Below are 14,568 nucleotides of genomic sequence, written 5' to 3'. Positions count from 1 at the left end.
GACTTTATTGATAGTATGCTAAGGACGCTCCGGTTGATACATGCTTCAGACACCGATTCGGTAGAGCTAGCGTCCTATAGATTGAGAGATATCTCGATCTAGTGGTATACAGTATGGATGGCTTCGCGGGGAGTCAATGCACCTCCGCCGGTATGGCAAGAGTTTGTCGATGCTTTTCTCCGTCATTACATGCCTCCAGAAGTTCGGTGAGCTAAGGCCGATAAATTCTTGAATTTGAGGCAAGGTAACATGAGTGCTACAGAGTATAGTCTCCGCTTTAACTCCTTGGCCAGGTATGCTTCGGCCATGGTAGCAGATATGGGCGACCGGGTACACCGATTTGTAGAGGGCCTAGGGCCCCATCTGATGGACAAATGCTTGACTGCGTCCCTTCAGGACGGTATGGATATTGCACGCATTCAGGCACATGCTCAGAACCTAGAGGAAAGCCTACAGCAGCAGAGAAGTGAACGTGAACAGGATAGGGGACATAGCAAGAGGGCCAGATCTTCGGGCCCAATAAGTGAGTCCAGAGGCGGACACAGGCAACAGTTCCCTAGACATTCGGGCTATTCTATGACCAGTTCACCTCCACGGTTTTCAGGCCAGAGCCTTGATAGATCTACTCATCCCGGGTCGAGTCAGAGTTATTCGGGGTCCCAGTTTAGAGGTGATTCAGGCCAGTCAAGGCCATCTATACCACGATGTTCCCAGTGTGCGAAGTCGCATTGGGGTCAATACCGATTGGGTTCAGATGTTTGCTATTCATGTGGTCGATCGGGCCATATTATGCGTGATTGCCCCTCAGTGCATGGTAGAGGTAGGACCCAGCCATCAGGGTCGGTAGCCGGATCTTCGGCATCTGTATGCCCTATGAGGCCAGGTTCACATGTGCCAGTCGGCCATGGTAGAGGTAGGGGCAGAGCTCCCAGTACTAGCGGTTCTCAGCACCGTATTTATGCTTTGGCTGGACGCCAAGATCTTGAGTCTTCTCCTGATGTGGTCACAGGTATATTATCGGTATTCTCTCATGATGTATATGCTTTGATTGATCCGGGCTCCACATTATCATATATTACTCCATATATTGCGGGTCAATTTATAATTGAGCCGGAGTCTATCAAGCCTTTTGAGGTGTCTACACCCGTGGGTGAGTCGGTAATAGCTAGCCGAGTATATAGGAATTGTGTGATTGTGATTTGTGATTGTCGTACCATGATTGATTTGCATGAGCTAGAAATGGTAGATTTTGACGTTATTATGGGCATGGATTGGTTGGCTTCTTGTTATGCCAATGTTGATTGCCGAATGAAGATGGTTCGTTTCCAGTTTCCGGGAGAACCAGTCTTAGAATGGAAAGGGAATGTGGCATCACCAAAAGGTAGGTTTATTTCCTATCTAAAGGCAAGGAAGATGATCACGAAAGGGTGCATTTATCACCTTGTGCGAGTTCAAGATGTAGAAGCTGAGTCGCCGACTCTACAGTCAGTTCCAGTGGTGAACGAATTTCCGGATGTGTTTCCGGAAGAGCTTCCAGGCCTTCCTCCCGAGCGAGAGATCAATTTTGCGATTGATGTGTTGCCAGACACTAAACCCATATCTATTCCTCCCTATAGAATGGCACCCGCAGAGTTGAAAGAGTTGAAGGAGCAATTGAAATACTTGCTTGAAAAAGGCTTCATTAGGCCTAGTTCATCCCCGTGGGGAGCACCCGTATTGTTCGTCCGGAAGAAGGATGGCTCCTTGAGAATATGCATTGATTATCGGCAATTGAATAAAGTGACGATTAAGAACAAGTATCCCCTCCCGAGGATTGATGATTTATTTGATCAATTCCAAGGTGCCAAATGGTTTTCAAAGATTGATTTGAGGTCCGGGTATCACCAAGTAAGAGTTAGAGAGAAAGATATCCCTAAGACAGCTTTCAGAACAAGATATGGCCATTTCGAGTTTCGAGTAATGTCGTTTGGGTTAACTAATGCCCCGGCAGTGTTTATGGACCTAATGAACAATGTATTCAGACCTTTTCTGGATCTATTTGTAATTGTATTCATCGACAACATCTTAGTGTATTCTAGATCCGAGGATGAGCATGCGGATCATTTGCGAATTATCCTTGGAGTTCTTCGAGCTCGAGAGTTGTTTGCAAAATTCTCCAAGTGTGAGTTTTGGTTGAACTCGATATCATTTCTGGGCCATATCGTTGCAGCCGATGGTATTCGAGTGGATAGCCAAAATATCGAGGCCGTGAAGACTTGGCCAAGGCCTACGACTCCTACGGAGGTTCGTAGCTTTTTGGGCTTAGCAGGCTATTACAGAAGATTTGTTGATGGTTTTTCTTCTATTTCTGCGCCACTCACCAAGTTGACTCAAAAGTCAGCTAAGTTTCAATGGACAGATGCTTGCGAGCGTAGTTTCCAAGAGTTGAAAGACCGATTGACTTCAGCCCCAGTTTTGACACTTCCAGAGGGATTGGAAGGATATGTTATTTATTGTGATGCTTCAGGCATCGGGCTAGGTTGTGTATTGATGCAAAATGGTAAGGTGATTGCGTATGCTTCTAGACAATTACGGAAACATGAACAGAACTATCCAACCCACGATTTAGAATTAGCCGCAGTGGTCCATGCATTAAAGATATGGCGACATTATTTATATGGTGTCCATGTGGATGTTTATACAGATCATAAGAGCCTTCAGTATATCTTGTATCACCCCAAAAAAGGCTAACGTTGTGGCAGACACTCTTAGCCGCAGATCCATGGGAAGTCCAAGTGATGTACAACCAGAAAAGAAAGAGATGACCCGTGAGCTTCAACAGTTAGCGAGCCTAGGAGTCCGAGTAGTAGACTCAGGTAGCAGCGGAGCTACTATTCAGAATTCAGCAGTTTCATCGCTAGTAGCAGAAGTAAAAGAGCGACAATATGAGGATCCCATGCTAATGCAGTACAGAGATACACTCCCTCAGAAGGAGGAGTCATCATTTGATATTTCGGAAGACGGAGTTCTCCGATGTCGAGGCAGGTTATGTGTTCCCGATGTGGTAGGTCTACGTCACCAAATATTGAGGGAAGCTTATTGTTCCCGTTACTCCGTTCACCCCAGAGCGACGAAAATGTATCATGATCTTAATTCTATATACTGGTGGAATGGAATGAAGAAAGATATAGCGGAATTCGTAGCTCAGTGTCCTAATTGCCAACAAGTGAAGATTAAACACCAAAAGCCGGGTGGATTATTGCAAGCTATAGAAATCCCAACTTGGAAGTGGGAAGTGATTAATATGGATTTCATTACAGGGTTACCCCGTTCTCGACGTAAGTATGATTCCATATGGGTGAATGTGGATAGACTCACAAAGTCAGCTCATTTCTTACCGGTCAGGACGACCTACGTGGCAGAAGATTATGCGAAGCTTTATCTTAAAGAGATAGTGAAACTCCATGGCGTTCCAGTATCTATTATCTCCGATAGAGGGACCCAGTTTACAGCCAAGTTTTGGAGATCGTTCCAAGAGGGTCTAGGGACCCAAGTGCGCCTAAGCACGGCATTTCACCCACAGACCGATGGGCAAGCTGAACGCACTATTCAGACTCTCGAGGATATGTTGCGAGCATGTATGTTAGATTTTGGAGGAAATTGGGATGATCATTTGCCACTCATTGAGTTTGCTTACAATAATAGTTACCATTCCAACATTCAAATGGCACCGTATGAAGCTCTATATGGGGGAAAGTGTAGATCCCCAATTGGGTGGTTTGAAACCGGAGAAGCTTAGTTGATAGGGCCAGACTTGGTCCAGCAAGCAATAGAGAAAGTTAAGCTCATACAAGATCGGTTGCTAGCGGCTCAAAGTCGTCAGAAGTCCTATGCGGATAATCGTCGAAGAGACTTAGAGTTCGAAGTGAAAGATTGGGTATTCTTGAAAGTGTCGCCAATGAAGGGCGTAATGAGATTTAGCAAAAAGGGAAAGCTCAGTCCCCGGTATATTGGGCCATACGAAATTGTACGCAAGATAGGCAAAGTGGCCTATGAGTTAAATCTACCTCCAGACTTGGAGTCAGTTCATCCAGTATTTCATGTTTCGATACTTCGGAAATGTGTTGGAGATCCTACTAGGATCGTCCCAGTGAATGATGTGCAAGTGACAGAGAAATTGACTTATGAAGAGATACCCATTGCCATACTAGATAGGCAAGTACGAAGACTTAGAAACAAAGAAGTGGCCTCAGTTAATGTCTAATGGAGGAACAACAACCGAGAGGAAATGACGTGGGAAGCAGAAGAGAGTATGCGATCCAAATACCCACATCTATTTCAGTCCTTGGAGGAAGTACAAAATGAGACGTCGAGATCATAAGGTATGCATGTTTTCCTTTTATACTTTTGGGGCGTGTGTGGCCAATTTTTATGTTATTATGTAGTGGCCCTGTGTGGCATCGATATTATGGGCTGTTATGGCAGGATGGCAGTGCCATAATGTAGGGGAAACTCTGGCGATTTTTTTTTTTTAGAATCCCCGAAGACTTTAACATTCGAGGACGAATGTTCTTAAGGGGGGGAGAATGTTACACCTCGGAAAATTTTCCGTTGGTACGCAAGTGGATGAACTAGTGATGAATATGAGTGCATGATGTCTATAAGCAAGAAACGACGTTTGATGACCTTAGGCGAGATTTTGAAAGTATCCGATGTGAGACAAGGAAGTTGGCTAAGTTAAGATGAGATACAAGGTGAGCAATGCATGTGCATGGACGGGGGTGATTAAAATGAGAAGTCTAAGAAATATGGGAAGTTGCAGAATTTCAACTGCCCAGTGGTCGTAAATCGCAAAATACGGACCGTAAATTGCAATACGGTCAGTAAACTGGCAGTCGTAAACTGTCATGCAAGGTTTCAACTTTCTGCCCAGTTAAGAAATGGTAAAATATGACCAGGTGGACGGACCGTAAAGTTATTTACGGCCCGTAAACCATGGTCGTAAACAACCATGAAGGCAGCCCAGCTTCTGGTTCTGGAAATGGTTAAATACGCCCATGGAGGACGAGCCGTATAGTGGAATAAAGGGACCAACACTTGTTTTATTTCATTACAACATTACACCACTTCTCTCTAAAACTTCTCTCTACATTTATTATATGAGTTTTCAAGGATTATAAGCCATCAATAACATTAAGACAAGTGAATCAAGGATAAGGGAATCATCAAGGATCATCCAAGTCAAGAAATCCAAATGGAGAAAAACTAGGGTTTTTCTCAAAGAGGAGTATTATCAACCAAAGCTTATTCCTATAACTTCTAAGGTATAGACGCTAGCATTGGAAGGGAACGTGCAAGTGTAGAATAGTCCGACGAAATGGTATGTAAGGCTAACCCTTCTTTCATAAGGCATGGTTCTTGGCCAAATTTCTAATTCCTCTATATGAGTATGTTGTATTCAAGTGAATGACACTCCGAGCTCATAAGCTCACGATCCTTAACATGTACTACGATTGTACTACGCCCCTCATATGACGAGTAAGCCTAAGATAGGGATGTAGCAATAATGACGATGATAGTGATGACGATGATAATAGTAATGATGCTAAAGGTGCCTACGAGCTATTATATTCACATGTGCCTATGAAGGGCTATAATGACACCCCGAGCTTATAATGCCGGGTAGAATATATGTATATGGATGTATATATGTATATGATTATGTATAAAGCATGTATACGATTACGTAACGCGCGCACACCTCTGCAGATGGTACGGATAACCCTGAATCCTTGGTAGGGCCAGGTATAAATAACATTGAGCCTTGGTTGGCTAAGTACGTATGAAACACCAAACCTTAAGGTCGGGCACGCTATGTATGTATATAAGTGTATGGCTATGCATATAATATGAATATGAATGTGAAAAGACTATGTATACGAATGCGAATAAGGACATGTGTAGGAATATGAGCACAAGTATGGTATGTGCACTATTATGGAATACGGATGATGACGTAGGTGTACAAATACGTATGAAAAATGGAAAGTCCTACGAAAGGCAGGTAAGCGTTATGACGATGATATTATTGCCTCCCTCCTCCTATGCTATCTCATATGTTGTTCATGATGTTTATTTATTGATGTTGCTCATGCTTTACATACTCAGTACATTCTTCGTACTGACGTCCTTTTGTTTGTGGATGCTGCGGCATGCCCGCAGGTGCACAGGGAGACAGACTTGACCCATAGCTGCTTATCCAGAGATTGCATAGCAAAGCTCCATTTCTTTCGGAGCCGCATCTTTTGGGTACTCATTCTTTTGTGTATATAATTATGGGCATAGCTGGGTCCTGTCCCGCTAATGTGATATGTCATACTCTTAGAGGCTCGTAGTCATGTGTATGTGGGTAGAGATGTTCGGCCATGTTGGCCCATGTTTTGTATATCTTTTGTTGGCCTCGTCGACCTTGTACTTATGATGTGGCATAGATGCCTATGATATGTTAAATGATGATGGTCGTCTAATGGGATCAATATGATTAACGATAAGAAAAGCACGAATTGACTTATGGTTCACCTAGATGTTATGTTATGTACGATGAGGAGGTGCCCGGGTGGGGTAGCACCGGGTGCTCGTCGCGGCCCCCTAGCCGGGTCGTGACACCTGAACTTCTCGGTCTCATATCCCTAAGTATCTAGCTGGCCCTGCAGGTCATCCATCTCCCACATGGTTCGAACAAAGCCCTCGTCCTCAAGAATTATATTCTGCAAAAGGGTGAAAAATCAGCGTACAGTAAGAATTATTCGAAATAAATGAAACTTGCATTAAAAGATGGGGCGTTCACTCGGTTCGCAGTATGCATGCTCTCGTTGAGAAAACACTTCTAAGAAACTCGCCCCATTTTCTCTTTGTCAGATTCCGGCACAAGGGGGCGAAGATAGCTGGCTACCCCGACAGGCCGGGACAGAAAACTGGTTTCCTCAGGAACGGTGATGGCGGCCAACCTTGTTCTATTAGGGTCGATACTCGAGACTAGAAAGATGTCCACGAGCTTCGACTGCGAGCTAATTTCGGTTACCCTGGGAGACAGAGATGACTCCCTCAATGCCTACGGAATAACAAGGTAGCCAAACCCGAATACATCTGGCATCACGACAGTCATAGAAACATACCCCGCCTTGATAAATAACTGATGGACACTTTCTTGCTGAGCAGGCGAGGAAGTAGGTTCGGCTTGCTTGGGTCTTTTGGCTGCAGGCTCTACTTCTGGGGAAGTATTGTTCCAAATCACGACGGTCTCCCCCTTAAGCATAACGACGTCCAGTGGGTCAGGGAGTGAGCGGTATAAGCGGTGGGGACCGAACGATCTTCGGTCACAGCTTCGACAGGAGTGGTCGAGTCAGCGGCAATATTTTCTGCCGGAACATCCACCAGAGTGGGACCTTCCTCGGTGGTAGCAGCGGTGGTGGAACCGAAGGTGACTCTCACTATTGTAATGTCATCATCCAAAAAGCCCCTCAGACCCTGCGTTCCTGATGCACCGCCGTTACCTTTGGAGTTCTTTCTTCTTTTTACCGAAGGTGACTTCGGGGGCTTGGAAGACGAGATTCTCTTTTTCTTCTCTTCCACCTCAGCAATAAGCTGCGCTGAGCCCGATGGGTCAAATTTTAAACCTGGTGCGGTCGGGGCATTGGTCGGTTTGGGCCTCAGGGTTACAGACCCTTTCCCCAAGCCTGATATAAATGTCAATATTAGAGAAGGAAAAATGAAAGGAAGTACACGGAGACATAAGAAATCTACTTACCATGATTTTGTGCAATCCACCTATTATTAGATAGCTCTTTCCACGTACACAATTAATGCGGGTAGTAGCATATAATGCTCTCTACCCAATCGTGGAAGTTGTCTATTTCATTCGGGGTCCATGCAGCGGCTGAAATAAAAGAGAATTAGACGGACGGTCAAAATCATGCAAAGAGATTAGAGTCCTACAATACTTACGGGTGTTGTTCCACTGCTCAGAAAATGGCATGGATCCCTCCAGGATAATCTCCTTGGTCTTGACCCTGACAAAATGCTCTATCCAGCCTCGGTCTCTATTTTCATCGATACTGGAAAGGATAGGGTGCTTTCCTCATTTGGAAAGCTTTATCACCCCCGCCTCCGAAGACACGCGGGCAATATAGCCGCATTAAATGAAGCAGAGTGAATTTTGCATTGACGCTATTCGCTAGAAAATGAAGACAAGTTACAATACTCCAAACATTCGGGCTGCTTTGTGCAGGCACAGGTTGTATGTTTGGCACATGTCGAGAATGACCTGACCAATCGGGGGGTCAAGTTTGAACGTGAAAGCATAAGTGTAAGCACTCAAATATCCTTCCACGAAAGTGGGAATGTCATTATTCGGACCTGGAGTGACGATCTCTGAAAGATGGGACCAGCCACAGTCAGCTCGAACTCACAGTAGGTCCGTCACCTGGATCGAGGAGGGGTAGCGCTGGACATCAAACCCCCTATCAGATTTTTTCACCACTGTCTCGGTGTGGAACTCGGCGTCGAATGCAAGATGTAGGCTCCGGATCAAGAGGAGCGCTCTGTAATAGCAGAAAGTATGGCCTACACTGGCGGGTCGCGAACCTCAGCACCTGCGGGCATGAAACGCAGCCCCCGAAGAAAGGGGGTCAGTACGAAAGATGTACTGAGTATGTAAAGCATAGAGTACAGAAATCCAAACCATAACTGTAGTAAAGGTACAGAAAGAGAATACCGAATCAGTATATCAAACCGGTACGGAAATCATATGTACATAATGCAAATAAAAGAAATCATGCATAAGGCTCAGGAACGTGGTCGCCACTCCGACGCTGGCGCCACAACACAGCATACTCCGGAAAGTTTCAAATCTCCGTACAACCCCGAACATAACATATCATCACACACATCATATCATAAGTCATATCACAGCATAACTCCATAAACGGAACCCGGCCCTATGGCGAGGTCTCGGGAACCGTAACACAACATACTACCGATTATATATCATAGTGCGCACGATCACAAAACCGGCACGGAAACCGGCGAACGATATCATAATAATGGGCACGAGCAGAGTAGTGCGGAAACTAATGCAATTTACATATCAAAACATTTATGAAACTGGATATAATCATATGACAACCCGTTAGGCAAACTAGTCAGGACAACTGATCCACACGGAATTTATCTCACAAAAGTACTTCTGAAATCGTATTCATGGTTCAAAATGTAAATCAGAATATCATGGAGTAATCAAAACATTATCCTTTAATAGCTAGAGTCATAAGTAAAAGTCTCTTTCCGATACCGTACAAAGTTAAGTCAATTAGGGCAACGAAGGAGACTCGGGGCTAGTGGGCCCACCTCGGTCCAAGTCGAGGCGGCGTACAAATTTGTACAGACATTTGACCTTATGGAATCAACCATGGAAGCTTAGGGGTGATTCGATCATGTTTATGAAAGTTACGAATGTTTGAACATTTCTTTTCAACAAAGCATAAGTTTCTAATTCAATTTCACTGAATGGAATAGTGCTAAAAGTAAACTCGGATTTCTATGAATAGGATGATCCCCAAGGTTCAAACTCAAACCTAGGACACCTAGGACATGCCAAGAGAAGGAAAGGGATAGCTTTACATACCTTTTCGGCAGCACCTCCCCTATAAATTCAACATCCCCGAGAATTTGCTCGGCCAAAAATATCAACAACAACAACACCACAATACCAAGAGTATCAATAATCATCACAGAATATATTATAACACAACTATTCTTCCTTTCTACATAGTTCAACAACTTCCATTCCAACTTCACAATTTCAGGCTAATATCAACATTTCCATATTCATTTGCTAATTCAAGATCATTCAAACATAATTCAATAACATTTCAAGCAATGCTCATGGATTCAAGCATTCCCGCCAATTCCATATTCTATCCAAAACCTCCACAATTGTAACAAAACTACCAAATCACATTGTCTTCTTCCAACATCAATAACAATAACAATAATTCACATTCTAACATCTTACTTTCGTAATTACATATAACTATGTAAAAATCACATTAAAATGACATAACCTTCTACAATCAATTTCCATGCCAACTTAACCCATTTAACCTTCATTTACATCATAAGGGTCACAACTAACATATTAAACAAAATTAATTCATTTTCATTCCACCACTATGCACCACACGGCCAACACCCCTTTTTTTTCACTTCAACCAATTTCATTCAACTTTCATCTCCAATACAAAATCCACAATAACCACAACTAAAATACGACAAAAATTCAACTCATTTCACCTATACATTAATACCCATATACGGCTATATGCATATATGTACACCCAATATGAAAACTTCTATATTTTCATGATTTCTACTCATATCTACATACTACAATATACGTAAGCCTTCATAACATAACTTAAACGGATTAATTCTTACCTTTTTCTTCAAACTTCAACTTGCCGCAACGTAGTCTTCTCGCTCAACTAATTATACCGCGTTGGAGAGCGTCCTGAGCTTAACAAGAATTCAAGAAGAGTAAGATTTTTGGATTAAAAGTTGATGGCTAGAAAAAAACAATTCTCTCCAAGGGTTTCGGCCGAACAGCCCCCTCAAGCCCTCACTCTCTCTTTTGTTTTAATCTCTTGAATGTTCTAGAGGATGAATATGTGTATATAATTATCCTCTTAATTAGTTGATCACATGACTCATCACATGACCAAGCTCATGGGCTTGGGCCAAGCCTCATGGCCGGCCACCCCACATACAATTGGGCCTCATTTTTTTTTCTTTTATATTTTGAGCCCAATTAATTTATGGATCTTATTTTTTGTAATTCCCGAAACAAATTTTCCAAAATTCCAATTTTTGCCCTTGGCCTTATTCCGTACTTCCGCTTCAAAATTTTCATGAATATCACACATATGTTAAATAAAATAAAACATAGCCTTATTTCTTACAAGGCAAGATTATTCCAAATTTTTCAAATGCGCAAAAACACGGGATATAACATTCTCCCCCCCCCCCCCCCCCCTTTAGAACATTCGTCCTCAAATGTTAAATTAGCCTTATAGGGTCTTACAACCATTTCGGGGGAGTTTCTTCTCATGAGTAGCACACATAAACCACTTACCAATTAATATAACAAATTTAGAAATTCGAATTACCTGTAGGCGTAGAGAACAAGTGAGGGTACTTCTTTTTCATTTCATCCTCCGCCTCCCAGGTCATTTCTTCCCGGTTGTTGTTCCGCCACAGGACTTTAACAGAAGGCACATCTTTGGTGCGCAGTCTCCTCACCTGACGATCCAGAACAGCTACAGGTTGCTCTTCATAAGACAAGTCCTCTGTTACCTGAATATCATTTACTGAAAATATTCTGTCAGGATCACCAATACATTTTCGGAGCATGGATACATGGAATACCGGGTGCACTGCCTCTAGATCTGATGGTAAGTCCAGCTCATTAGCGACATTCCCAATCTTCCGGACAATCTGGTAAGGCCCAATGTATCGCGGACTGAGCTTTCCCTTTCTGCCGAATCTCATCACGCCCTTCATGGGCGACACTTTCAAAAATACCCAGTCTCTAATTTGGAACTCCAAAGGTCGACGTCGTTTATCAGCATAAGATTTCTATCGACTCTAGGCCACTAATAGTCGCTCTCGAATCAGTTTCACTTTATCGACTGCCTGCTGGACCACATCTGGACCAATTAATTTAGTTTCACCCACGTCAAACCAACCGATCGGAGATCTGCATTTCCTACCATATAGGGCTTCGTACGACGCCATCTGTATGCTGGAATGATAACTATTATTATAAGCAAATTCAACAAGCGGCAAATGATCGTCCCAGCTACCTCTGAAATCAATAGTACAGGCCCGCAACATATCTTCCAATGTCTGAATAGTGCGCTCGCCCTGTCCGTCGGACTGAGGATGGAATGTTGTACTAAGACTCACCTGAGTCCCCAATCCTTCCTGGAATGATCTCCAGAAATTCGCTGTGAACTGGGCACCTCTGTCAGTGATAATAGATACAGGGACCCCGTGAAGTCTTACTATCTCTTTAAGATACAATCTGGCATAGTCCTCGGCCGAATAAGTAGTCCTGACCGGAAGGAAATGGGCTGATTTCGTCAATCTGTCAACAATAACCCAAATAGAATCATACCTGCGTGGAGTGCGCAGCAAACCCACAATGAAATCCATGTTAATCATTTTCCATTTCCAAGCTGGAATTTCCATTTCCTGTAATAACCCACCGGGCTTCTGATGCTCGATCTTGACTTGTTGACAATTTGGGCACTGGCCAACGAACTCTGCGACATCTCTTTTCATACCGTCCCACTAGTATAAACATTTGAGATCATGATACATCTTTGTGGAACCAGGATGAACAGAATACTGAGCATTATGTGCCTCACCTATAATTTGTCGCCGCAACCCTGCAATATCAGGCACGCATAATCTGCCTCCATATAATAACACTCCTTCAGGCGAAATTTCGAACTGAGTCTTTTCTTTACTAAGAGCCACATCTTTGTACTGTACCAAAACAGGATCTTCGAACTGACGCTGCTTTATCTCTTCTATAATGGATGACTCAGCAACCTCTCGAACAGAAACCCAAGCATCTCCAGAATCTTCCAAGCGGACTCCAAGGCTAGCTAACTAATGAATCTCACGAACTAATTCTTTCTTATCAGGCTGTACATCAGTCAAACTGCCCATGGAATTGCGACTAAGTGCATCCGCTACCACATTGGCTTTCCCAGGATGATACAAAATACCAACGTCATAATCTTTCAATAATTCAAGCCATCTTCTCTGCCGCAAATTTAGCTCCTTCTGCTTAAAAATATACTGGAGACTCTTATGGTCCGTATAAATATCAACGTGGACCCCATATAAATAATGCCGCCATATCTTCAAAGCATGAATCACCGCGGTCAATTCCAGATCATGAGTGGGATAATTTCTTTCATGCGGTCTGAGCTGTCGGGAAGCATAGGCTATGACTCGACCGTGCTGCATTAACACACAACCTATCCCAATACCAGAGGCATCATAATAAACAACATACCCGTCTAACCCTTCTAGAAGAGCTAAAACTGGAGCTATAACTAATTTTTCCTTCAACATCTGGAAACTGCGCTCACAGGCATCAGTCCACTGAAATTTTGCTGCTTTCTGAGTGAGCTTCGTTAATGGTGTCGCAATAAAAGCAAAATTCTCCACGAATCTTCTATAATACCCGGCCAAACCCAGAAAACTGCGTACCTCTGTCGGTGTGGTAGGCCTAGGCCAATTCTGTACAGCTTCAATCTTCTGTGTATCGACCGGAATGTCATCTGCTCCGACAATATGCCCCAAGAAAGCCACAGAGGTTAACCAGAATTCACATTTGGAAAATTTAGCATATAATTTCTGTTGCCGCAGTGTACCAAGTACTGTCCTCAAATGATCTGAATGCTCCTCTGCTGATCGTGAATAAACCAAGATATCATCAATAAACACAATCACGAACATATCAAGAAACGGTCAGAATACCCGATTCATCAAATCCATGAATACCGCTGGAGCATTAGTCAGCCCAAAAGACATCACTCTGAATTCATAATGCCCGTACCGGGTCCTGAAAGCAGTCTTCGGAATATCAGCCTCTCGTACCCGTACCTGGTGGTAGCCTGAACGCAAATCTATCTTCGAGAAATATTTGGCACCCTGCAACTGATCAAATAAATCATCAATCCGGGGGAGGGGATATTTATTCTTTATAGTCACCTTATTCAGCTGTCGATAATCAATACACATTCGCAGTGACCCGTCTTTCTTTCTAACAAATAATACTGGCGCTCCCCAGGGCGATGTACTGGGTCTGATGAAGCCTTTATCGAATAGATCTTTCAGCTGCTCCTTTAATTCCTTCAATTCTGCAGGTGCCATTCTGTATGGATGAATAGATATGGGTTGCGTATCTGGCAACAAATCTATAGTGAAGTCCATCTCCCGCTCAGGCGGGAGGCCTGGAAGCTCATCTGGGAATACATCTGAGAATTCATTAACAACCGGAACTGACTGAAGAGTAGGTGTCTCGGCCTTAGTATCGTGCACACGGACCAAATGATAAATATAACCTTTCTGAATCATCTTCTTAGCCTTGAGGTATGAAATAAACTTACCCCTCGGCGACGCTGTACTCCCTGACTGGTTCCCCTGGAAACTGGAAGCGAACTACCTTTTTCTGGCAGTCAACATTAGCATAACAGGAAGCTAACCAGTCCATACACATAATAACATCAAATTCCAGCATATCTAACTCTACCAAATCAGCTTTAGTGCAACGATCATATATAATCACAAAACAATCTTTATATACCTGCCTCGCTACAATATAATCCCCAACCGGTGTAGCTACTTCGAATGGCTCTATAGGTTCGGGTATTATTCCAATTTTTCTAGCAACAAGCGGGGAGATATACGACAAAGTAGAACCAGGATCAATCAATGCATATACAGATCGGGAGA

This window comes from Lycium barbarum, chromosome 12 (assembly GCF_019175385.1).
Source record: "Lycium barbarum isolate Lr01 chromosome 12, ASM1917538v2, whole genome shotgun sequence".
Classification (NCBI taxonomy): Eukaryota; Viridiplantae; Streptophyta; class Magnoliopsida; order Solanales; family Solanaceae; genus Lycium; species Lycium barbarum.
Note: the sequence above shows the minus strand (reverse complement) of the source record.